Source organism: Azolla caroliniana, unplaced genomic scaffold, assembly GCF_043228905.1.
Source record: "Azolla caroliniana isolate FFs.n. ecotype wild unplaced genomic scaffold, voAzoCaro1.0.p SCAF_16, whole genome shotgun sequence".
Taxonomy (NCBI): Eukaryota; Viridiplantae; Streptophyta; class Polypodiopsida; order Salviniales; family Salviniaceae; genus Azolla; species Azolla caroliniana.
Genome location: NW_028230451.1, coordinates 18728502 through 18753082, shown reverse-complemented (window position 1 = coordinate 18753082; position 24581 = coordinate 18728502). Strand labels below are relative to the sequence as shown.

At 43.1% G+C, this 24581-nt stretch overlaps 1 long non-coding RNA gene across 1 annotated transcript; it reads left to right on the top strand.

Moving 5' to 3' along the window:
* The first annotated feature begins 17599 nt into the window (after positions 1–17599).
* LOC147854152 (uncharacterized) lies at positions 17600–19735 on the top strand. Its single transcript, XR_015531206.1, has 3 exons — positions 17600–17842; positions 18123–18146; positions 19678–19735. It is a non-coding gene; the product is annotated as an uncharacterized LOC147854152 (long non-coding RNA).
* The last annotated feature ends 4846 nt before the right edge of the window (positions 19736–24581 follow it).

Genomic DNA, 24581 nt, shown 5'->3' with positions numbered 1-24581 from the left:
GCTCCCCCATCGTTGCACCCCTAGACAATCCTCTAACCATGTTGGTCGGAACCATGCCCGACTCCAGCCACCGTCTCGTCTCTTCCGACCATGTCGGGACTGGTTCTCCTGGCTTCTTCACGACAATCAGGCTAGCCATAGACTCCCCCTCGTTATTCCTATCCCGTCACTTATCGAAACGTTTCCAGACCCTCTTCACCACGGCCCAGTCGGCCGTGAGTCCCTCATCCGTCTCCAATAGAAGACCTACCTTCTCCCGATCACCCACGTCGACAGACTTAATAAATAGTAGGACCTTGCTCGTATTGAGGACTATCTAATCCAACGCCGAGAGCTGAGCGAACTGCTTCTCGAACTCTTGGAGGAGCACCGATGTATTCCTCCCCTTTTCGCGGCTTTCGACCCACTCCATGAACTCGCACTTTGACAACCGGAGTGAGTCGTTGAATCCATACCTTTTGAGGGGACGTCCCTTGAATTCCAACTAGTTTCGACAATCGGCTTGAATCTCGAGCACCTCAACGTGGATGCTCTACGTCACTACTCGAGGGAATATGGATAATCGTCTATCCTCCGGAATGTCCTTCATTAACATTTCAGCCTAGTAGGCTTCCAGGTAGCTTGTCACGTCCTTTCCATTGAATCGGCCTATTGTGCCAACTATTGCCTATCCAGCCTTGTGGAGGGTACTTGTGCCCTCTAGAGCATTCATTAGGCGGTCAACGGCCACCACCATTGCTTCAGTGAGTTCACTTCCTCTCATCTTGGACTCCTCTACCAACCCTTTTCATGTTGGGTTCACCAAAGATGTCGCGGTTTTCCGCGAGCGTGTGTTGAAATGGTGCGAGACCACCAGGGTCTCGGACCAAGGAGCTGATGTTAGAAGAAGGTTGTCCGGATCGGATTTCGGACGCGTATCTGAACCGGATTGGTTCCCGAATGTCGGATGCTGAGTGCACGAGCTCAGAGATGTATTCCGTTGAGGACCCGTTGGCGGATAGCAGTGAGGAGCTCACAGGCTCACAGGCTCACAGGCTCACGCACACAGAAATAGAAACAGAACAAATGCTAGAACATGGAGATGTCCATACGCATAGAGAGACACATCAAGATTAATGATTAATAGAGGGAAATAGGGAATTACAACCGGCTTGGCCAGAAATAGAGCTTCAAACTATGCACACCCATGTACACACACAGAATGATGGGCCTCTGGTCGGGGGCTCATAGTTTTCCTACGCGAGCAGAAAATTCCATGTGTGTTCATCAAAAGGTACGATGAAGGTGACTTCCTTATTCTCTTATTATATGTAGATGACATGTTGATAATCGATCAAGATACAAGGAAGATCGGAAGCTTGACGAAAGCTCTACGAAAATCGTTTGCCATGAAAGATCTTGGACCAGCAAAATAGATCTTAGAGATGCACATAGTTCGGGACAGAACTAAGAAAGTGTTGTGGTTGTCACAAGAGAAATATGTGACGAAGATCCTAGAAAGATTCAACGTGTCGAAAGCAAAGCCAGTCGGCTCTGTGTTACAGACCAACTGCAAGTTGAATGCAAAGCAATGCCCAAGAGGGGAGAAAGAAAAGGTTGAGATGAGGAAAGTACCATATGCCTCAGCCGTCGGGAGTTTAATGTATGCTATGGGCTCCAGGAGACCAGACATAGCATTTGTTGTGGGAATGGTAAGCCGATATATGAGTAATCCAGGACGAGAACATTGTGCAGTGGTGAAATGGATACTCAGGTACTTAAAATGCACCTCGGGCGTATGCCTAAGGTATGGTATCGGAAAACCCATGCACGAAGGGTTTACCAATTCAGACATGTCAAGGGATGCAGACTCAAGTTGATCCACGTCAGGGTACGTGATGACCTATGCAGGGGGAGCAATGTCGTGGCAGTCACAACTGCAGAAGTCTGCGGCCTTGTCGACCACAGAGGCAAAGTATATGAGTTTCCTCAGTGAACTCGGGATGAAGCAAGAAGAATTCTTGCACCACTGTGATAATCAGAGTGGCATACATATTGCAAAGAACGTTGCATACCATTCTCGGACCAAGCATATACAAAGGAGGTATCACTGGTTGCGAGAGAAGGTTGATGAAGGAGAGTTTTCCCTTGTGAAAATCCATACCAACGACAATGGATCCGACATGCTCACGAAGAACCTACCAATGGACAGACTCAAAGTCTATCAAGAAAAGACAGGACTGACCGACTCCCACCCACTGGAGTGAAGGGGGAGTTTGTTGGGAATATGTCCCTCTAGTGGGAGGAACCAATTGTTTGGGCCAAGAAGTGCCGACAGTCGAAGACTAGGAGGAGCCAATTGTTCGGGCTGAGTGTCGATGGTTGAAGAGTCGACTGTGAGAAAGTGGACCGTGAGAGTCAATTGGGTGAGTCAACAGAAAGGAGATCCAAGTCGAAGACACGACTGACTAGCTAGGTCAACTGCGGAAAGTGGATTGTGAGAGTCAACTGGGTCAGTCAACAGAAAGGAGATCCAAGTCGAAGACACGACTGACTAGCCAGGTCGACTGCGAGAAAGTGGATTGTGAGAGTCAACTGGGTGAGTCAACAGAAAGGAGATCCAGGTCGAAGACACGACTGACTGGCTAGGTCGACCTGATGGTCGATGACCAGGCCAACCAGTCAGACCGATTGGACACTCGACACTAGAGTCAGCTGATGGCTACTTATTATTATAGATAATAATAGTAGTAATGTGTAGTAGGGGCTACATTTGTAAATAGCCCATGTGATGTATGAGTATAAAAACATCTAGGGCAAACGTAGAATATGTGAGAAAAACAATGTGTGCTGAGAAGTGTGAGTAGGTAGAACAGAAGAGTGTGAGAGAGAGAGACCGGTGCCATAACTAAGTGAGCTTGGATGTCAAGAGCCTTGTGCGGCTGATACACTCGGTTTTAGAGTGTTGTATTGTGTGATATCACATTGTATTTCTCTCTGTATGGTGGGATCTCTGTTCCTGTGGTTTTCCCCCATTTAGGGTTTCCACGTAAATCACTCTGTATTGTGCATTTGTTGTTTCCACGTATTGTTTTGTATTTCCAAGCTAATCTTTCTCACAAATTTGAGATTCTACTCTCAACACAAGGTACATCTTTCAGTTTATGGGAGGTGCCATATATTGGAGATCTTGCCTCCAAGAGTGTAATTCTTTGTCTAATACATAAGTCAAGTATGTTGCAAGTAGTGAGGCATGTAAGGAAGTTGTATGGCTTTCCAAACTATTATGTGACATGGGCATACCTCAACTTGTACCCATATTGTTTTGTGATAGCCAAGGTGTCATTGCGTTGGCTAAAAATCTAGTGTATCATACAAAGACCAAGCACATTGGAGTGCGATACCAATTTCATCTAGGAATGCATAGTTGTTGTCTGCATTAGTCTTGAGAAGGTTGTTTCTCAAAAATATGTCTTAGATGCATTGACCAAAGTTCTACCGCATGATGTGCTACAACATTGTTGTCACGTGATGGGAATCACTTAGTTCTTCATGTTACCCAAATATTCCCTTTGTGTATATGGTGTAAAATGTTCATCAAGTAGGAGGTTTAGGTCTTGTATAATCTTTCCATCAGTTTCATCAATTTTTGGCTTTTAGTGGGAGATTGATACATAGTGTGAAAGGCCAAAAATGTAATTCCCACAAATTGTAGGATGTATATAGTAGATATGGGCCCAATTTCGGCTCAAACTGAACCGAACCATTAAGCCATAGGGTATTGGTTTATAAGTTCCGAAATAATTAAATGGTTTGGTTTGGTTTTAATCATTAATAAACGGTTCGGTTTTAGTTCAGTTTGGTTCTAAAATTGGGTTTTTTTACCATAAAATTATCCTCCATTGGTATTAAAATTAGAGTAGCCAAAGACAATATACAAAATAGTCCACTATTACAATGAACATTGAATATCTTATTACCTTTTTTCCCATATATCCTAAGCTCCCACAAGCCTTCAAGAGGCCTATGAAGGTGATAACGTCTAGGGAAAGGCCCCCACTTTGTAGCTGCTTGAAAGAAGTAAAGCTTCATGAACTTGATTATGCTGAGTATACCCAGCAATGAGCACGTGTGAAGGGACAATTCTAAAATTGGGGTTTATCAGTTTACAAGTTTAAGTGGTTTGGTTTAAAGGCTTGAAAGTGGCTAACTTTTTTATCCCTTAAATGTCTATGTAATTTAATGGTTTAATTAATGTTTTTTATTGATTTAATTCACTTAACTTAAATGTTTATTTAATCTAATGGCTTAATTAATGTTTATTTATTTATTTAATTTAATTAACATAAATGCTTATTTAATTTAGTGTATTTTTATTTATTTCATTTTTTAATTAGTTTGGCTTAAATGTGGTTAGGTTCAAACTTTTTATTAAGTGGCTCAGTTTGGTTTCAACTTTTCCCTAAACGGTTTTGTTTAAAATGGTTTGATTTACGTTTTCTTAAATGGCTTGAAAGTGGCTAACTTTTTTATCCCTTAAATGTCTATGTAATTTAATGGTTTAATTAATGTTTTTTATTGATTTAATTCACTTAACTTAAATGTTTATTTAATCTAATGGCTTAATTAATGTTTATTTATTTATTTAATTTAATTAACATAAATGCTTATTTAATTTAGTGTATTTTTATTTATTTCATTTTTTAATTAGTTTGGCTTAAATGTGGTTAGGTTCAAACTTTTTATTAAGTGGCTCAGTTTGGTTTCAACTTTTCCCTAAACGGTTTTGTTTAAAATGGTTTGATTTACGTTTTCTTAAATGGCTTGAAAGTGGCTAACTTTTTTATCCCTTAAATGTCTATGTAATTTAATGGTTTAATTAATGTTTTTTATTGATTTAATTCACTTAACTTAAATGTTTATTTAATCTAATGGCTTAATTAATGTTTATTTATTTATTTAATTTAATTAACATAAATGCTTATTTAATTTAGTGTATTTTTATTTATTTCATTTTTTAATTAGTTTGGCTTAAATGTGGTTAGGTTCAAACTTTTTATTAAGTGGCTCAGTTTGGTTTCAACTTTTCCCTAAACGGTTTTGTTTAAAATGGTTTGATTTACGTTTTCTTAAATGGCTTGAAAGTTCATAAACAGTTTGATTTGGTTTTTTATCTATATAAATGGTTTGGTTTGGTTTGGTTTGGTTTCAAGGCAAAGAAACCTAAACCAAATTGGGCCCATTCCTAGTATATAGATCAAAAGTAATGCAAGGTTTATTATGCTACCAAAATGTCTATGTGTGATCTATGCATTTTGTTCTTCTTTCTCTATTGTATTTTTTCTTTCTACTATCAGTAAAAACAATTGCTCGACCACTTCATCTTCATCAACCAACATAAAGTGGGAGCTCGCATTTTAGGGTAGTTATTGAATGCAATATTTGATCAAAGACCTTGGTTCTCACGCATTGGCATGAGCACGTGGCCTCATAGATCAAGCTTCGCTTTTTCAATTCAAGTTGTCTAATGATTTGACTGGACCTTAGTTATGATTACATCATTTTGCAATGAAAGATTGCATACTGAGTTTGCACATGACAATCTCTTGATTAGACTTAACAAAGTGTTCTTAATGGGGGCTTGTATCACATAGAGGTGGGTGGCCACAAACTTTCACCAATATACAAAAAAAGGTTGTAAGTTAGCTTGAACCAAGTCTTACTAAGTCATATGAATGTGAGACAACATCATAGGGAAAAAGGGGGTCTTCAAAATGATGAACAAGAATAATGTCCACAAGCCTCCACATGGGTAAGCGTTTTCAATTAGACTTTTCGTCAAACAATCTAAACAAACGCACAATTATTTATGGTGTGTAAAGTTGTTGAGCATTCCAAACACTACGTTAGTTATCACAAGGACATGTATTAACTTAATGTAGGAGACCATTCGCAAAAAAAGAGGATCTAATCATATGACCTCCCTCCAGTCCTGAAATGCATAAGAGTGCGAGTAATATGCAAAATATGAATGTATAAGATGTTCATAAGATGCAACATGAGTGCAAGCTCAAATAATATGATAGAGGAAGGGTATCTTATTTAAGATGAAAGGAGACATTCCATTATTTGCAAGCTCAACAAAAATGATTGAGGAATGATGTCATATTTAAGAAGAAAGGAGGCATTTGCATCATTTCCATAAATGCATGTGATTGAAGGGGAATGGTGAGAACAAACCTATGGCATTCTACATAAGATGTAAAGAATCAAGAGATGGATTATGTGCAGCGGAATAGATATGAATTGTGTGTGTGTATGAGAGAGAGTGTGTGTGTGAGAGAGACAAGGAGTAAGACACAGAGAATATGCAAGGTAAAGTATATTAACAAAGGAGAAAGACTCAACATTATACAAGGTGGGAGGAGGGTGCTTTACATAGTCACCCTCTCTCTTCATTAACTACAAGACTCATGGAGCATGGGGAATGTGAAAGCTCATAAGTTATGTGTCATAGAATATGATTCTATGACTCATACTAAATGCAAGAATATAAAGTGGTGACATTATGGTGACTCTTGACCGTTGGAGTGTCTATTCACCCTCAAGGTGAGTTCACACACTAGACCAAGTTGAGCTTGATTCTCAACATGCCCCCTCAAGATCAAGTCGGGTCGGTTTCAGACGGTATCCGAAATCCACTTCGACTCGCGTTCCGCGGTCCGCGTCGACTCGCATTTATGCGGAGTTGCGGAATCCGTGCTCCAGCTTGCATTGTGCGTAGTTGAGAAGTATGTGCTTCGGCTTGCGTCTTTCTTCGCGGCTTTGCGCGGTAGATCGGCTCTTCGCAGCTTCGTTGCGCGGTTGCGGAATCCACGCGTTATTGCGTAGTGTCTTCAGTTCTCCCCCTCAAGCTTGGCAGGTCAGGGATCGTCAATCCGAGATCGGTCATGATTTGCCATAGCTTGTCGGCTCCTAAGGCTTTAGTGAAGATGTCGGCCGTTTGAAGATTTGTGCTAATGTGTTGTAGGTCGACATTGCCAGCTAGAACGCGCTCTCGGATGAAGTGATAGTGCACTTCGATGTGCTTTGTCTGCGTGTGGAACACCGGGTTCCGAGCCAAATAGATACTGGTCATGTTGTCGCAGTAAAGGGAAGTCGGATCCTTGATGGGTACGCCTAGATCCTTGAGTATCCTTTTGAGCCATACGGTTTCACATGCGGCCACTACTGCGCCCCTGTATTCTGCCTCTGTGCTCGAAAGAGCAACGGTTGGTTGCTTTTTGCTGCTCCAAGATATTGCTCCGTTGCCGAGGGAAAAAACAAATCCGGAGGTTGATCTTCTATCAGCTTTGTAGCCGGCCCAATCGGTGTCTGTGTACCCCTCGAGTCGTATTGGCATCGTGGTCTTGTAGAGGATGCCGCAATTCATTGTGCCGCTCACGTATCGTAGAACTCGCTTAGCGCAATCCAAGTGAGTATTACGCGGTGTTTGCATGAATTGGCTAAGGAGATCGACCGGATAACTGAGATTGGGTCAAGTGATCGTGAGGTAGATGAGACTCCCGATGAGTTGCCGATATTGAGTCGGCTCACACGCTTTGGTGCCGGAGTTCGCAACTAGTTTGAAATTGCGATCGAGCGGGGTTGCCGCGGATTTGCACTCAGCCATCCCGAATTTGTATAATAAATTGAGGATGTAGTGCCGTTGAGAGATCATGATTCCGGCCGGAGTCCAAATTATCTCGATGTTGAGGAAGTAGTGGAGCTCCTTCATGTCCGTCATCTCGAACTTGTCGGAAAGGAGGGATTTGACCTTATTGATTTCGACGAGATGCTCACCTCCAATGACTAGGTCATCCACATATAAGATGATGACGATCGGACTTGGGGAATCGCTTCGTATGTAGAGGGAGTTGTCCAATTTTGACATACGGAAGCCAATTTGATGAAGATATTGCGTTATCTTCGAATGCCAAGAACACGGTGCTTGCTTGAGGCCGTAGAGTGGCTTCTTGAGTCGGCATACAACTTTCGGATGGGTGCTCAAGTTGAAGCCGGGTGGTTGTATCATGTACACCTCTTCTAATTCGCCTTGTAGAAAGGCATTCTTGACGTCCAGTTGATGGAGGTGCCACCCTTTCGCCACGGCAAGTGCAATTACGGTCCATACCGTTGTCATCTTTGCCACCGGGGCAAAGTTCTTTTCATAGTCAACTCCATGCGTTTGTGCGTAGCCTTTCGCTATGAGTTGCGCTTTGTAGCGGTTGACGGAACTGTCGGCGTTGTACTTCACTTTGTAAATCCATCTACATCCAATTGCCTTCTTGTGCGGTGAGTGGGGAACGAGATCACATGCCTCGTTCTTGCGTAGTGCACGCATCTCCTCGTTCATTGCTTTGATCCATCGTGGGTCCTTTGCTACTTCGGAAAATGTTTCTGGCTTGCGTACTGTCGCCACCTTCATCATAAAGGCATAGTGATATGCCATGTAGTTGTTGTGGCCGAATCGACTGACCGGATTCTTTTCACGGGTGGAACGACGGAGCTTTTCATTTGCAGAGATGAGGGCTGTCAAGAACAGTACTAAGACAGAGAAGGACTTAGTACTAAAAGAAGTTTTAGTACTAAGAGAGGTGAAGAACTCTCAAGAGAAGGAAAGAGTGAGTGAGAGGGAGGGAGAGAGAGATCGAGAGAGAGAGAGAGTGATGATAAGAAAAGATATATATTATGTGAAGAAAATGTATAGTAACTAGGAGGCTTAAGACTGGCGTTGAACCGATTTGGTTCGAAATAATGCCTTGTGCCTCCTTTTATAGTGTTCTAAGGAATACTCCTTAAGTTTCTAGAATGTTTCAGAGAAATCTGGAATATACATCAATTTTCTATAATAAAACATAAATGAAAATAATATTCTACGTATTACAATGTATAATCTAATAGTCAAGAGCTCGACCCATGTAGTATAAGGTCATGGGTTCGAGTCTTGCCATATCATGACACTATCCCCCCTTTAAAACAACGAGTGTAACGAGTCGTTTTGGATTGAGGACCCGGTTTGTCTGGATATTGACGATGGAAGTCTTCAAGAAGAGCACGAGCATTGGTGACATTCTCTATCGGTTCCCAAGTACGCTCGTTGGGACTATATCCTAGCCAATCGACTAGATAGTAGAGCTTGTTGCGAACAAACTTGGAATCAAGGATGGCGGCAACCTCGTACTCAGGTCCATCTTCAAGCTCGATTGGGGATGGAGGCTGTGTAATACGGCCTGGGATGGTGCTCTCTTGATAGGGTTCGAGGAGAGAACTATGAAACACTGGATGTATCCGAAGTTGTGGAGGTAGATCAAGACGAAAAGCGACATCATTAATCTTTCCTATAATACGGAAAGAACCTAATCGCCGATAATCCAACTTCTCGCATGGGCGAGTAGTCTTGATGTGTCGTCGGAGTAGCCATACCCGATCTCCAATGTTAAAACTAGATGGGAGTCGATGACGATCCGCATAAACCTTGTGTGTTTGTTGAGCTTGTTGGAGATGAGTAGACAAATCCGCTTGTATCTTGCGTAACCTCTCCAAACGATCCTCTGCGCAAGGATTTGTGGACACCTATGGGGTTTCAAGTACATAGCACCGGGGGTGACATCCCGTATAAGCATAAAATGGCGTAACTTTCATGGATGCGTGGATAGAGTTGTTATAGGCAAATTCGGCGAAGTGGAGAATATCTGCCCAGTCATCCTAATGATAGCTAAGAAAGCACCGCAGATACTGCTCCAGCGTTTGATTGGTTCGTTCGGCTTGGCCGTCGGTTTGTGGGTGGTAGCCGGAGGAGAGGTTACAACTGACCTTGAGCATGTTAAAAAGGTGCTTTCAGAATTTTGACACGAACTGGGGTCCACGGTCGCTGATGATACTATCGGGAAGTCCATGATGCCGACATACTTCACGCATGACAATTTCGGCAGTGTCTTCACTGGAGATCTCCTTAGTACATGGCAAGAAATGAGCCATCTTCATATATCGATCAACCACCGTTAGAATCGCATTGAACCCCTTAGAGACTGGAAGATCTGTGATGAAGTCTAGAGCAATGAACTACCACGGCTTGCTTGGAATTGGTAATGGTTCTAATAAACCATATGGATGATGCCTTGGCATTTTCGCTCTGCAACATGTATCACAAGTCTGAACAAAATCCTCGACAAATAGTCGCATATAGGACCACCAGAATGATCATTGTACTAAATGTAGTGTTTTAGTACTACCAAAATGCCCAGCTGTATATGTGTCATGACAGTTTTGTACTACTTGAAGGCGGCAAGAACCATTAGGAACATACAAAAGTTCTTTAAAGAAGAGTAATCCATCATGGTATTTGAATTGCCGATAGTCCGTACCTGGTGGTTGTGACTGTGAACACGATGCTCGAGAGGGATCAATTTGTGCTAGTATAGCTTGGGCGAACGCATCTGTCTTCAAGTCTTCACGTATGGTATCGATAACGCGGGAATCCATGGGCATATCAAAGATCTGTGTTGTTTGTAGTCGTGCCGGTCCCAAGATGACTTGTTTTTGTTTATCAAAAGTTGGCTCGCCGGGACGGGGTGCTAGATACGAACGTCGTGATAATGCATCTGCCTTCCCTTGGTGCTTCCCCGGACGATATGTAATTTTGAAGTCGAAACGCGTGAGGAAGTGGGCCCACCGAGCTTGACGTCGATTCAACACACGAGCATCCTGAAAGTAGGCAAGGTTCTTGTGGTCACTAAATATTGTGACCGGATGAGAGGATCCCTCTAGAAAATGCCTCCATTGCATAAAAGAATCCATTATTGCCAATAGCTCCTTATCATGAATTTCGTAGTTGATTTCGGCGGCGTCAAACTTGCGTGAGTGAAAAGCCACAGGATGTAGCTTCTCATCATTCCCCTGTTGTGACAGAATGCTCCCCAATGCAAAATCTGATGCGTCAGCTTCGATAATGAATGGTTTTTCCGGATCGACATGAGCTAGAATTGGAGCCGAGGTAAATGCCTTTTTAAGACTCTCGAAATCCACATCCCTTTCTTCAGACCAGATGAACGGTTGTCCCTTCCTGGTAAGTTGTGTGAGAGATAGAACGATCTTTGAGTAATCTTGTCTGAACTTCCGGTAAAAATTGGCAAAGCCTAGGAAGCATTGCACATCCCGCACCGAACGCGGAGTCTGCCATTCTACCACCGTTTTGACCTTAGTTGGGTCCATGGAGATGCCTTCTGACGAAATGATGTAGCCGAGAAATTCCACTTGGTTGCATCCGAAACTACATTTTTCCAGCTTTGCATACAGATCATGTTCTCGAAGTCGTTTTAGTACTAATAGTACATGAGAATCATGTTCTTCTTGGGTCTTTGAATAAACCAGTAGATCATCCAAATAGATGATCAAACAATCATCCAAAAGATCTCGGAATATATCATTAGCCATGTGCTGGAAGACTGCCGGTGCATTAGTGAGGCCGAACGGCATGACCGTATACTCGAAGTGCCCATATCTGGTGCGAAACGCGGTCTTCCATTCGTCTCCTGGTCGAATCCGTACAAGGTTATATGCTCCCCGTAAGTCGATCTTCGTGAAGAACATGGCACCATTGATCCGTTCTAAAAGACTTGAGATAAGGGGAAGAGCATACCTATTCCTGATTGTAACCTTATTCAGGCCACGGTAATCTACAACGAGACAAAGCGATCCATCCTTTTTCTTGACGAAGAAAATGGGTGCGCCCGCTGGAGATTTCGAATGCCGAATGAAACCATTTTCCAAATTCTCCTCTATATAGGCCCGAAGGACTTCCAGCTCGGTTGGTGACAAATTGTAGATCGGTCCCCATGGCGGCTCTTTTCCCGGTTGTAAATCGATGGGGCAATCGTACGGTCGATGATGAGGAAGTGTGTTGGCTTGTACTTTATCAAACACATCGGCGTAATGACGATACTTCTCGGGAAGTTGAACGGTGGATTCTTCTTTAGTGGTGCTGGAGGGGTTTACTGATATTGCAAAGAGGAACATTTCCTCCTTGTGCCCTTCTTTACGCAACTGACGTAGCGAAATGGTTGCCATCTTCTCAGTTGTTGCACGCGTAACGCAAGTTCCCCATGTTGTTGTTGCGTTTGCTGTTTTTCTAAGGAGATTTGCTGAAGATCCCCCAGCAACCGTTGGTTTTCTTGTTCCAAAGCATGGAACTTCTCTTTCAAGCATTGAAATTCCGAGAAAACAGATTGATATTCTTCAGCGCTAACAGTGGCCATGGGATGAAAGAAAAGAGGAATAAGAGATTAGTAGGAAATGAGAGAGACAGAAGGTAGGCAAATCGGTTCAAACTGTCAGGAACAGTACTAAGATAGAGAAGGACTTAGTACTAAAAGAAGAATTAGTACTAAGAGAGGTGAAGAACTCTCGAGAGAAGGAAAGAGTGAGTGAGTGGGAGGGAGAGAGAGATCGAGAGAGAGAGAGAGTGATGATAAGAAAAGATATATATTATGTGAAGAAAATGTACAGTAACTAGGAGGCTTAAGACTAGCGTTGAACCGATTTGGTTCGAAATAATGCCTTGTGCCTCCTTTTATAGTGTTCTAAGGAATACTCCTTAAGTTTCTAGAATGTTTCAGAGAAATCTGGAATATACATCAATTTTCTATAATAAAATATAAATGAAAATAATATTCTACGTATTACAATGTATAATCTAATGGTCAAGAGCTCGACCCATGTAGCATAAGGTCATGGGTTCGAGCCTTGTGATATGGCAAGGGCTTTCTTAGCTCCGATTGGTACATCGAAGCCGCCGAACTCTAATGAGTGAGTTGACTCATCGTCATCGAAGCAATCGTCTTCGTATTCCGACATTTTCGCCTTGCCTTTGTCCATCTTCGGGCTAGGCCGTGATGTGCTTTGATTGCTCAAAGGCTCTTGTGGTCCGCTCAGTCGGGTCGTGATCGGACTTTCTTTGAACATGCGCGTAAGGCGATCTTCATCCTCTATCTCTTGTTCGGCGAATTCCGGGTTGAGCGAAGTCGGAGTCGAAGTTGTCTCTAGTGCGTACCAGGATGCAGACTCGTCAAAAACGACATCTCGACTTACTCGAGATTTTCGAGTTGAGGGGTTGTAGCACTTGTACCCCTTTTGCTATAGTGAGTATGCTATGAGGATACATTTCTCCGACTTTGGGTCAAGCTTTTGACGCTTCTCGTCAGGGATGTGCACGTACGATATCGCGCTGAATATCCGGGTGTGCGATAAGTCCGGCTTCTTTCAGAAGTATTTTTCGTGCAGAGTGACCTCGTGCACTCCGGATGTTGTGCACCGGTTCATTAGGTAGACGACTGTATTTGCAGCTTTGGCCCAATATGACTTGGGCATATGCTTCTCGTTCATCATGGCCCGCGCTACTTCGAGGATATGCCGATTTTTGCGCTTGGCTACTCCGTTTTGTTGCGGAGTGTGTCGGCAAGTGAATTCTCGCCGAATTCCTTCCTTTCGAAGATACGTCGTGAAATCATCCGAGAAGTACTCCTTGCCGCCATTTGATCGAAGGCATCGTACATGACGACCAGTGGCCTTTTCGACTTCGTTTTTAAACCTTTGGAAGTGTCCGAACACTTCGCTATTTTGCCACATCGGATAGAGCCACATGTGCCTGGAGAAGTCGTCGATGAAGAGCACGTAATATTGGCATCCGCTGAATGTAGTCGTCTACGCCGATCCCCATAGGTCGGAATGGACTACTTCGAGTAGACCTTTGCTCACGTTCCCCCCTTTTGGGAATGGGTGTTGGTGTTGCTTGCCGAATTGGCACGCTTCGCATACACCTCAATCTCCTTCTCTTTGAATGCCGGCATTCCGATGACGACTCCTTTCGATTTCATTGCTTTGAGTTTGTTGAGATTGATATAGCCGATTCGCTTGTGCCATAGCTCTATGTCAAAGTCGGCTTTCATGCTTTTTGCGAACATGGCGGATTTCATCTCATGTGAATCGAGAATGAACATCCGGCCCTCTCTTCTTCCATGCGCGATGATTCGGCCCTCTTTTTCGATGAAGCACCCTTCTTGGTCAAATCGTACTTGCATCCCTTGCTCAACCATTTGGCCGACCGAGACGTAGGAACATGCAAGACATTTTTAATGTATGTTTGCTTACCTCTTTCCCCGAATGGAACATTGTCGATGTGCCGAATCGGGTGCGTAGTGTCATCTCCAGTTTCGACATAACCGGGTCGCTCCGGCTCTCGAAGTTCAAGAAACCATTCTTTATGAGATGTCATATGGTTTGAGGCTCCGGAGTCAACAAACCATACGTCCTCCGGATTGAGGGCACTAGTTGAGGTTGAGGCCGACATAGAGTTTGCTCTATGTTTCATCATGAATATTCCGCCACGGTCGGAGTTTTGTGCATACATTCCGCCACGATCTTCATAGTTGGAGTTGTGCCCATACATTCTGCTATACTCTTCGTAGTCAGAATTGTGTGCGTAATTCGTGAGTTGTCGGCTTGTGGAAGCCGATTCACACATCTTCTTTCGGCACTCTTCTTCGTGGTGGCCGAGCTTTCCGCAATATCCGCATTCGGTTGCGTTTTGATGGCTCGGGCAGGAGTGGAAGCTCCCCCTTCTTGTGAAGGTTCCTCCTTGGCGTCCGTTTTGTGGCCAAAATTGGGAGTTGTTGTCGTAGGTCGGACCTCGTCCGCCTTGTCCTTGGCCGAATCGGCCTCTCGGTCGTCCGCGTCCTCTTCCTCCGTTCGAGTGCGTGTAGAGCATGTGGGCTTCCGACTCATTGCTCCTTGTACACATGTGGTTTTCTTCGATCAATAGCATTGATTGGAGCTCGAAGAAGGAGGGAGATTTCTCCCTTGTTAGAACGGCGGTTCGCCTCGCGCCGAACCGTGGTGCGAGGCCGCTGAGGCATATTTGCACCATCTCATCATCATCGATATTTATGCTTATCGAGCCGAGCGAGTCGTAAAGCTCCTTGATCTTCAAGGTGTATGTCGCGATGGACATGTCCCTTTGTTGAATGTTGTTCAACTCTTGGCGGAGTTGAAGCCTTCTTGCGGTTGTGTTCGCCGCGAAAATCTTTCGTAGATTTTCCCATGCCCCCTTCGGCGTCTTGGTTTTGCGAATGTAGCCAAGCATGTGATCGTGAACACATGTCACCAAGCAATACATCACGCGGCTTGCGGCTTGCTCCCATGTCGCGTATCCGGGAGCTGTTTCAATGGGTCAGTCTTCGTGTGCTCCTTTGATGTAGCTCCAATAGCCTTGTCCGACAAGGTATTGGTGCATCTTGTACTCCCAAGATGCGAAGTTGTTTCTATCCAACTTCTCGATAGGGAGAGCGCTCCCCATTTGAGTATTCATTATGTCGATTCTTCTTCTTCTCCTCCTTCTCTCTTTGAATGTGATCTATGTAGCGAAGCTACGATGGCAATGAGCCGGTTCTCGGTCGTCGGCGTAGGACGCAGCGCACGCGGATGGGCTAGATCGAGCTACCAAGTCGCCCTAATACCATGTAAAGAATCAAGAGATGGAATCTGTGCAGCTGAATAGATATGAGTTGTGTGTGTGTGTATGAGAGAGAGACAAGGAGTAAGACACAGAGAATACGCAAGGTAAAGTATATTAACAAAGGAGAAAGACTCAACATTATACAAGGTGGGACGAGGGTGCTTTATATAGTCACCCTCTCTCTTCATTAACTACAAGACTCATGGAGCATGGGGAATGTGAAAGCTCATAAGTTATGTGTCATAGAATATGACTCTATGACTCATACTAAATGCAAGAATATAAAGTGGTGACATAATGGTGACTCTTGACCGTTAGAGTGTCTATTCACTCTCAAGGTGAGTTCACACAATAGACCAAGTTGAGCTTGATTCTCAACATAAGACAATCATATGTTTAGGATAAATGCCCACAATACGATGACCGAAAATAGGAACAAATCTCCCCAACACATTCCTTTTATGATAATAAAAAACAATCGAAAAATCGGAATGAATAGTCCTTGGGCACGACGAGAAGAGATGTTCGTGACAAGGTGAGCAAAAAGGTCTGGGCCAGGGAAAATTTGATAGCGAGGCAGGGAAGAGCGAAGGAAGGTTCCACGGAAGGGACGTTACATAGAAAGTGAGATGACAAGAATGGGGTTTGCTCCATGACTGGCGAGGGTATTAGGGGGGGAAAGGTAACATAAGGCCTAGGTTCAGACATGAGGTCCACATTGTTAAGATATCGGTCCCTCCGGATGGGGATCGGGGAAGCCGGAGAAGAACGAAGCAGATCGGAGTGATCCAGAAACTGGATCGGATGGACCTAGAAGGAGTCATGTCGGATCCGGTATGAACCAGCAAATAGGAACATATTAGTAAATATGTTCGAACGTGACCGTTGAGGTCACACTTGTAAATAGTCCTAAAGTTATATGAGTATAAATATAACTAGGGCAACTATGTCCAATGAGTTGTTGGTATTATTATTGTGTGTGTGTTGTATAGAGAGATAGATAGATAGATAGATAGAAAGCAGTTTCTATTGTAACCGCCTATTGGCGAAGACAGAGCTTGAGGTTGTTTACTCTGAAACACATTGTTCGTACCCCTCCTCTATAGTGATCCTGTTTGGAGTTAGAGAACTCCCGTGGTTTTTTCCCAATTAGGGTTTTCCACGATAACATATGGTGTCGTCTCTTCTATCTTGTCAAGTGCATTGCTACTTTTTGTTTATTTCTTCCATCGTGTGTTTGAGACTCGGTTGTGGCCGAGCACTATTACTATCAATCTGGAGAAAAATATAAGGGATCGGTATAGCTTGTATGTTTAGCCTTATGGCGGTTTTCTAATACTAATGTAGTATCTTTTTTTGGCAAAAAAAAAAAAAAAAGAATATGGAAGATCCATTCTGCAACATGTTCAAGCTCACCGGTGCCAACTACCCAATATGGAAGTCGAAGATGAGGGACATGTTGGTGGTCAAATATCTCTGGCTACCGGTACAAATTAGATATGCAAGACCAGACAAAATAGATGCTCCAACTTGGGAGATAATGCACATGAAGACAACAATCTACATCCAATCCTTTATCGACATGATCTTGTACAACAACTTCAATGAGGAGAAGAAGGATCACGAACTTTGAGAGAACATATGCATCATGATTCAGAACAAGAATGTCGTAAATCAAGTTTCGGTATTCCGAAAGCTGGTGAGACTCAGATATCAAGACGGCTCCAGTATGGCGGAGCACATGAATGCCTTCCATGGGCTTATAAACCAAACAACCTCGTTGGAATTACCTCTAGCCGATGAGGTACTCACGTTGCTGCTCCTCGGTTCCCTCCCGGATAGTTGGGAGATGCTAGTTGTCACTTTGGACAACGCCAGAAGGACTGGGAATCCGGAAACGATCCGAAGGTTTTGGTTACAGAAGACGACAATAACCGGGGAAGAGGCCAGAATCGGAGTCCCCATAACCGGGACAAAATTGGGGACGAGGTCAAAGTCAAGGGGGAGGCCCACTTGCTTCTACTATGGAAAGTGTTACGGGCATGACCATATAATATCCCGTGGTGAGAATTGTCGTAGTATTCTATACACGTGGATAAGTGTGAGGGTTAAACAAAGAGTCTAAAGAAGGGGAGGATTACTTTTAATCCTCGGGATTGAGACAACCCATGAGGCCAAGTGTGAACATGGCTGGGGGCCTTGAGAATTACTATAAATAAGAGGCCTAGCTACCCTCATTTCATCATGCATTGACTACGTCGAGACTCTGTCCGTGAGTGGAACGACTCTTGTAGCAAGCGCGCTATCATCCAGGTACGACTCGACGCCAAGGCGGTGGTATGGGACGCCGATCGAGGCTCGAGTCCGTCTCGATCCCTTCGCTCGGGGGTGGTCGGGTGGATCGGCACCCTTCTTTCTCTCTTTTCTCTCTATTCTTTCTAGATCTATCATTGATATATCCTTATTTTATGCTTACTTTAGTACCTAATCTCTAATAATTGGTATCAGAGCATATGTACTAACGTTTCTTTTGGTTTTCTTTTTGTCTTCGCGTGGGATGGCGATTGATCGTTGTGCGGTCGCCTTCATGCAGACAAGGATTAGCGAAAGAACTTCGGTAAATTTTCCTTAATTTTTTTTATCTAATTTTTCTTCTCCCTTCTATACATGTGTATACTTAATATGTAGTTTTTTTTTCATATATTCAATGATGTTGAAGTGGTATTTAATTGGTTATCGTTTGACATATAAATCATATGTGATGAGTGTCGTATGCGTACGAGGTTACTACCTCAATTGCGTATTACGTTCACGAACATATGTTACGTTCGCGTACGAGGTCAATACCTCGATTCGTTCGAAATGATATGCGTTGGGTTTGGTATGCGTAAGAGGTCAATACCTCAATTGCGAATTACGCTTAACCTTATTTTCGGATGTTTCGTGTGCGTAGAGGTATATGCCTTGATTACGTATCCCGAATACATCATTGTTGGCTATATAAAAAAAATGATTCATTTAGTATACGCATATGTGGTCACTTATATACGTCTCTGATCGTATATATGTGATATATTGACATATGTGTATATTTTAGATTACGTGATTCATATCAAATGTTTTCCTAATTGGGGAGAGGATTTTGGTGGCCGTCCTCACATTTTTGTGAGAATGGCGTTGTCACCATCCCTTTTATCAACAATTTTTATTGTTGAAATTCCCGTTGGTCACTTTGATATTTCGTTACGTAACGAACCTCGTATAGCCAAAATGATGTTGAATACGTCAGGCTTGATCCACATCAAGTAGGGTCGCTCTAATGACACACGTATCCAACATCTCCCCTCGTTACATGGATACGATGCCACCATGAGCTCGTTCTTACGAGTGGCATTCGTAATGACGTGACCATGTGATGGGCCACATGAGCCTACGAAGACACAAGGGCTCATTCGGCTTGACCATTAGGTTACACTTTGGCATATGCCATCGTAATTACGAGGCTTGAGGTTAGGTAGCGTACAACCATAGTGGGTAATAAATGAGGGAGAAATAAGGCCACTTGACCTATATGTTTCTTTTAAAAAAAACATATAGGGGCAAATGCCTCGCATATCTCGAATACGCCTCAAACATTAAACATTCAAGACGCGCAATCTACTTGGTTGGCTCAAGTGTTTAATGTATTTGTCCTCGAGGTCTCGAGTTCAAATATGACCAACACCATACAACATCGTTGATACATATGACTATAATACATGTTTAGACTTTAGGTCTAAGTGCACTTCGGGGTCCTCGTAATAGGACTTAAAGAGCCGAAACCACATATGTGGGCACAGAAACATAGTTATTGTTAACATTTTTTTCGTGTATAAACTATTCATGACGCGAACATACATGGTTGAGCCTCGGGGAGCCGCCATGAAAAAAATCGATATAGAGATCAGGGAAAGGCATTCATTTGTCACCCCCATGGTTTTTAAAACACCTCTGTGTTACCATAGTAACCTGATCTTGAACCTCATCTCATACGTCTAGAGGGGTATTGACGTGAGATCATGATATCGATTAATGTTTGCCCATGATATGTTTACACCACGACAAGATGTTATGACTATTTGTCTGACCTTATCTTATTTCTTTGCCAGAAATAATCATTCAATGGCTCAGAATAACGACCCGATGCCCTCCGCTCAAGCGGAAAGACCTCAAGGAAATCCTCCTGGGACAATGTCCATTGAGGCGTATATTTTACAAGTACAACATTTCCTTAGTTCAACCGCGCAGCAGTTGACCGAATTTCGGCAATCTCAAAGTGCTCTCGAGGCACGAGTCATTAGTCTCCAAAATGAGATTAATAGACCTGATGAGCGTCAGGGTGAACCATCATTTGTCGTAAAGCCATTTACGGGAGATAAAAAGGAAAGAACCGAAGAAGCAATCTGCACGTGGCTGGGCCGATGGGAGTCTCATTTTGAGCTCTATCCCACGCCAGATAGTACGAAGATTGCATATGTCGGCCGAGAACTAGGGGGTAAGGCCGCCGCTTGGTGGCGTGGGCTCCGAACTTTGGGGAGATTGCCCGAGACCTGGACAGACTTTGTCACAGTTTTCAAGGGTCAATTTCTACAACCTCCCTCTCGAACCGAGGCAGCACAAGCTTTAATGAACCTCTCTAGCAGGAAGTTTTCCTCGCTAGAAGACTATGTCCACCATGCTAGAACCCAAATCCAAAAATCGGGTCTAGAAGGGGACAATTGGTTAATAGCTTGTTTTGTCAATGGCATCCCCAATTCGGACTATCACTGGATAGTGCACGATAAGGATCCAAAATCCTTCGAAGAGGCCGTTGAGATAGTTCTTCGCTATCAACGCACTTCGAAGAAGGACCATAACAAACCCAACGAAGCGCCCGGGACTAAGCAGTCGCAATTCGCTGGGAAACGCAAGACACCCAACGAATTCATGGATCGCGATTATAAGCGACAACATCCTTTTTGCGTATTCTGCAAAAAGAAGGGTCATACAAAAGAGCAATGTCGTAAGCTCCAACGAAAAGAGCACGACGCCAAACCTAAAGCTACAGACCATAAAGGTCAGATTCCTAATGTCCTTCAGGTCTATACACATCATTTGAGTAATTGTGAATGTTCTTTCCCTCATTATGTATTGGGTCCCAATGATTTACACTACGTGCAAACGGGTATATCAATTGATCTCCCGTACAATTTTTATTTGATTCGGGAAGCTCACACAATTTTGTGAATGATTGTTTGGTACAGATATGGGGAATCCAACCCACCGTAAGTGATCACACCTACACGGTGCACTTGGCTGATGGAAGAGTACAACACATCAACGGGGCGATTCATTCTTTAGGAATTTCTATTGATACCTATATAGAGGAAGTAGACTTCCATGTAATGAATCTTAGTACCACCGATGTAATACTGGGTTATCCCTGGTTTTATAATAAAAGCTCTTCTTTATTTATTGATTGGGTTCGCCATTCCATTTCTTTTGTACTCAACGATTGTACGCATTTTATTCAATGTGTAACAAAACAATCCCTCTCGATTGTTTCCTCGTGTCCATCAATATCCGAGTTGTCTTGTTCTACGTTATTTTATTGTGTACTTGATCCGGACATTCACGTTTACAATATCGATAATGTCTCGGGTCAATTAACATATTTTGAACAAAAACAACTTGATGAAATCGTAAACGATTTTCGTGATGTTTTTCCGAGTGAACTACCTGATGGTTTACCTCCTAAACGTAATATAGACCATCGTATAGATATTGTACCTGGCATTGCACCCATTAGTATACCTCCGTATCGCCTAAGTCGATCTGAAGAGGATGAGGTAGCTAAGCAACTTAAGGACTATTTACGAATGGGTTATATACGTTATAGTAAATCTCCATGGGGTGCACCAGTTCTCTTGGTTAAAAAGAAAGAGGGCACATGGCGTATGTGTATTAATTACCGACGCTTGAATAAAGTGACGATCAAGAATTCGTACCCATTGCCCCGGGCTGACGATCTAATTGACCGTCTCCAGGGAGCACGGTATTTTACGAAACTTGATCTCCGTACTGGCTACCATCAAATACGAATAAGTGAGGACGATGTTCCTAAAACAGCATTTCGTACGCGCTACGGCCATTATGAGTTTTTGGTTATGCCTTTTGGTTTGACCAATGCTCCGGCTACATTTCAACAAGAAATGAATGACATTTTCCGAGAACAACTTGGAAAATTTGTCGTTATCTTCTTAGATGATATTTTAGTTTATAGCCGTACATTACAAGAACATGCTAGACATGTCCGCTTTGTTTTACAAATATTGCGTGACAAACAATTTTACGCGAAGATCTCAAAATGTGAGTTCTTCAAGAAATCAATTACTTATCTTGGACATCTCATAACCGAACGAGGAGTTGAAATTGATCCTTCTCGCATCGAGAAAATCAAGCTTTGGCCCACTCTTCGGAATATTCGAGAAGTTCGATCATTCCTTGGTTTTGTCGGATTTTTGCGAAAATCTCTTCGTAATTACTCACAATTGACGACGCCGTTTACTGATCTTCTAAAAGGTCAAACGCGTAAGTCTACAAAACCTATTGTGTGGAATGCTACACTAGACCTCGCCTTTAAGGAACTCAAGGACTTGGTATGCAAGGCTCCTTCACTTCTTTTACCCGATCCTTCAAAACCTTTTGAGGTTGAAACCGACGCAAGCGATTATGCTATAGGTGCTGTCTTGTATCAAGATGGTAAACCAATAGCATTCGAGAGTAAGAAACTTGATTCTGCTCAATGTCGGTATACCGTTCAAGAAAAGGAATTATTTGCGGTTATACATGCGCTCAAAACATGGCGCCATTATCTTTATGGAAATCGCTTTGTGGTAACTACGGACCACGAGTCCTTGAAATATTTTTGTGACCAACAAGACCTGAAAGGTCGTAAGGCACGATGGGCTGATCTCATCCAGAACTTTGATTTTTCCATACGATATCGTAAAGGTTCCATGAATACTGTCGCTGATGCACTAAGTCGCATCCGTGAAGTTAACATGCTTAGCTTCACTGAAATAACATCAGATCTTTATGATCACCTTCGAGGAAAGTATCCTGATGACAATTATTTTGCAAAATACTGGGCAAGAGTCGAGTCTGGAACAGACACCACCACACCCTCGAAGGAATACTTCCACATTGCTAACGGTCTGCTCTACCGTAATGGGAAGGTTTGTGTTCCAGATTTACCTGAGGTCAAAAAGAGAATTCTTTTTGAATGCCATGATGCACCCTCAGCAGGGCACCCTGGAATACATCGTACACTCGTTCTCATCTCCACTCAATTTTATTGGCCTAAGATGCGTCCTGACATACATAGCTATGTGACTAAATGTCACCAATGTCAGGTTAACAAAGCCGAGCGACTTAAAGCCGCAGGACTTTTACATCCCTTGGACATTCCCAATAATAAGTGGGAAAGTATATCCATGGATTTTATTGTTAGCCTTCCTCGCACCCAAAAAGGTCATGATGCCATATGGGTTGTGGTTGACAGACTGACTAAAATGGCCAGATTTATTGCTACTAAAACCACGGTAACAACTCCTGAATTGGCTTACCAATTCGTTGATGAGTTAATTATTAGAGATTAGGTACTAAAGTAAGCATAAAATAAGGATATATCAATGATAGATCTAGAAAGAATAGAGAGAAAAGAGAGAAAGAAGGGTGCCGATCCACCCGACCACCCCCGAGCGAAGGGATCGAGACGGACTCGAGCCTCGATCGGCGTCCCATACCACCGCCTTGGCGTCGAGTCGTACCTGGATGATAGCGCGCTTGCTACAAGAGTCGTTCCACTCACGGACAGAGTCTCGACGTAGTCAATGCATGATGAAATGAGGGTAGCTAGGCCTCTTATTTATAGTAATTCTCAAGGCCCCCAGCCATGTTCACACTTGGCCTCATGGGTTGTCTCAATCCCGAGGATTAAAAGTAATCCTCCCCTTCTTTAGACTCTTTGTTTAACCCTCACACTTATCCACGTGTATAGAATACTACGACAATTCTCACCACGGGATATTATATGGTCATGCCCGTAACATACTCCCCCTCTTTAAAACATTGCACTCTTGCAATGGAAAGTTAGGGAAGTTAGTTGTTAGTGTCGTTTCGCGTTCCCATGTGGCATCTTTGATTGATTTATCCATCCATTTTATTTTAAATTCTCGGATTTCCTTAGTACGTAATTTTTTTGTTTTAACATCGAGAATTCTTTCTGGTACATGTGGTTTAGAAGATAAATCTTCAGAAGTAACCAGAGTTTCAGTTGTAACTGTATTGTCGCCAGAACCTAGAAGTTATTTTAGACGACTTACATGAAAGACTGGATGAATTCCGACACCATCGGGAAGAGCGAGACGATAGGCTGATGACCCAATGCGTTTGAGGACTGTAAAAGGTCCACAAAACCGTGGGGCTAACTTAGCGCACTTACCCGTAGACAATGTCTTAGAATTGTGAGGTACACGTAAAAATACCTTCTGTCCAGGGCTGAATACACGAGGTTGCCTATGATGATCGGCATAAAAACGCGCTCTATCCTGAGCTGTTTTTATATTATCCCGTGCAATATGCAACATATCTTGCATATCCCGAAGAAAGTTTTGCGTACTTCGCAACTCATCATGATGTATATTAACATGAATCGGGGCTCGTGGCTATAATCCATACATCAACATAAAAGGACTATATCCCGTCGACGTATGCTTGGAGCTGTTATAAGCAAACTCCAAAATTGGGAGGTAACGTTCCCATTTTGTTGGTTTTGCACCAACGTATGCTCGAAGCATGTCCTCAATAATTTGATTTACTCGTTCTGTCTGTCCATCGGATTGAGGATGATCCGTGGAGCTCATGCTCAACGTAGTTTCTAACTTCTTAAAGACTTGCGTCCAGAAGTCACTAGTAAACTTTGGATCTCGGTCACTCACGATATCCATCGGTAACCCGTAAAAACGAAATT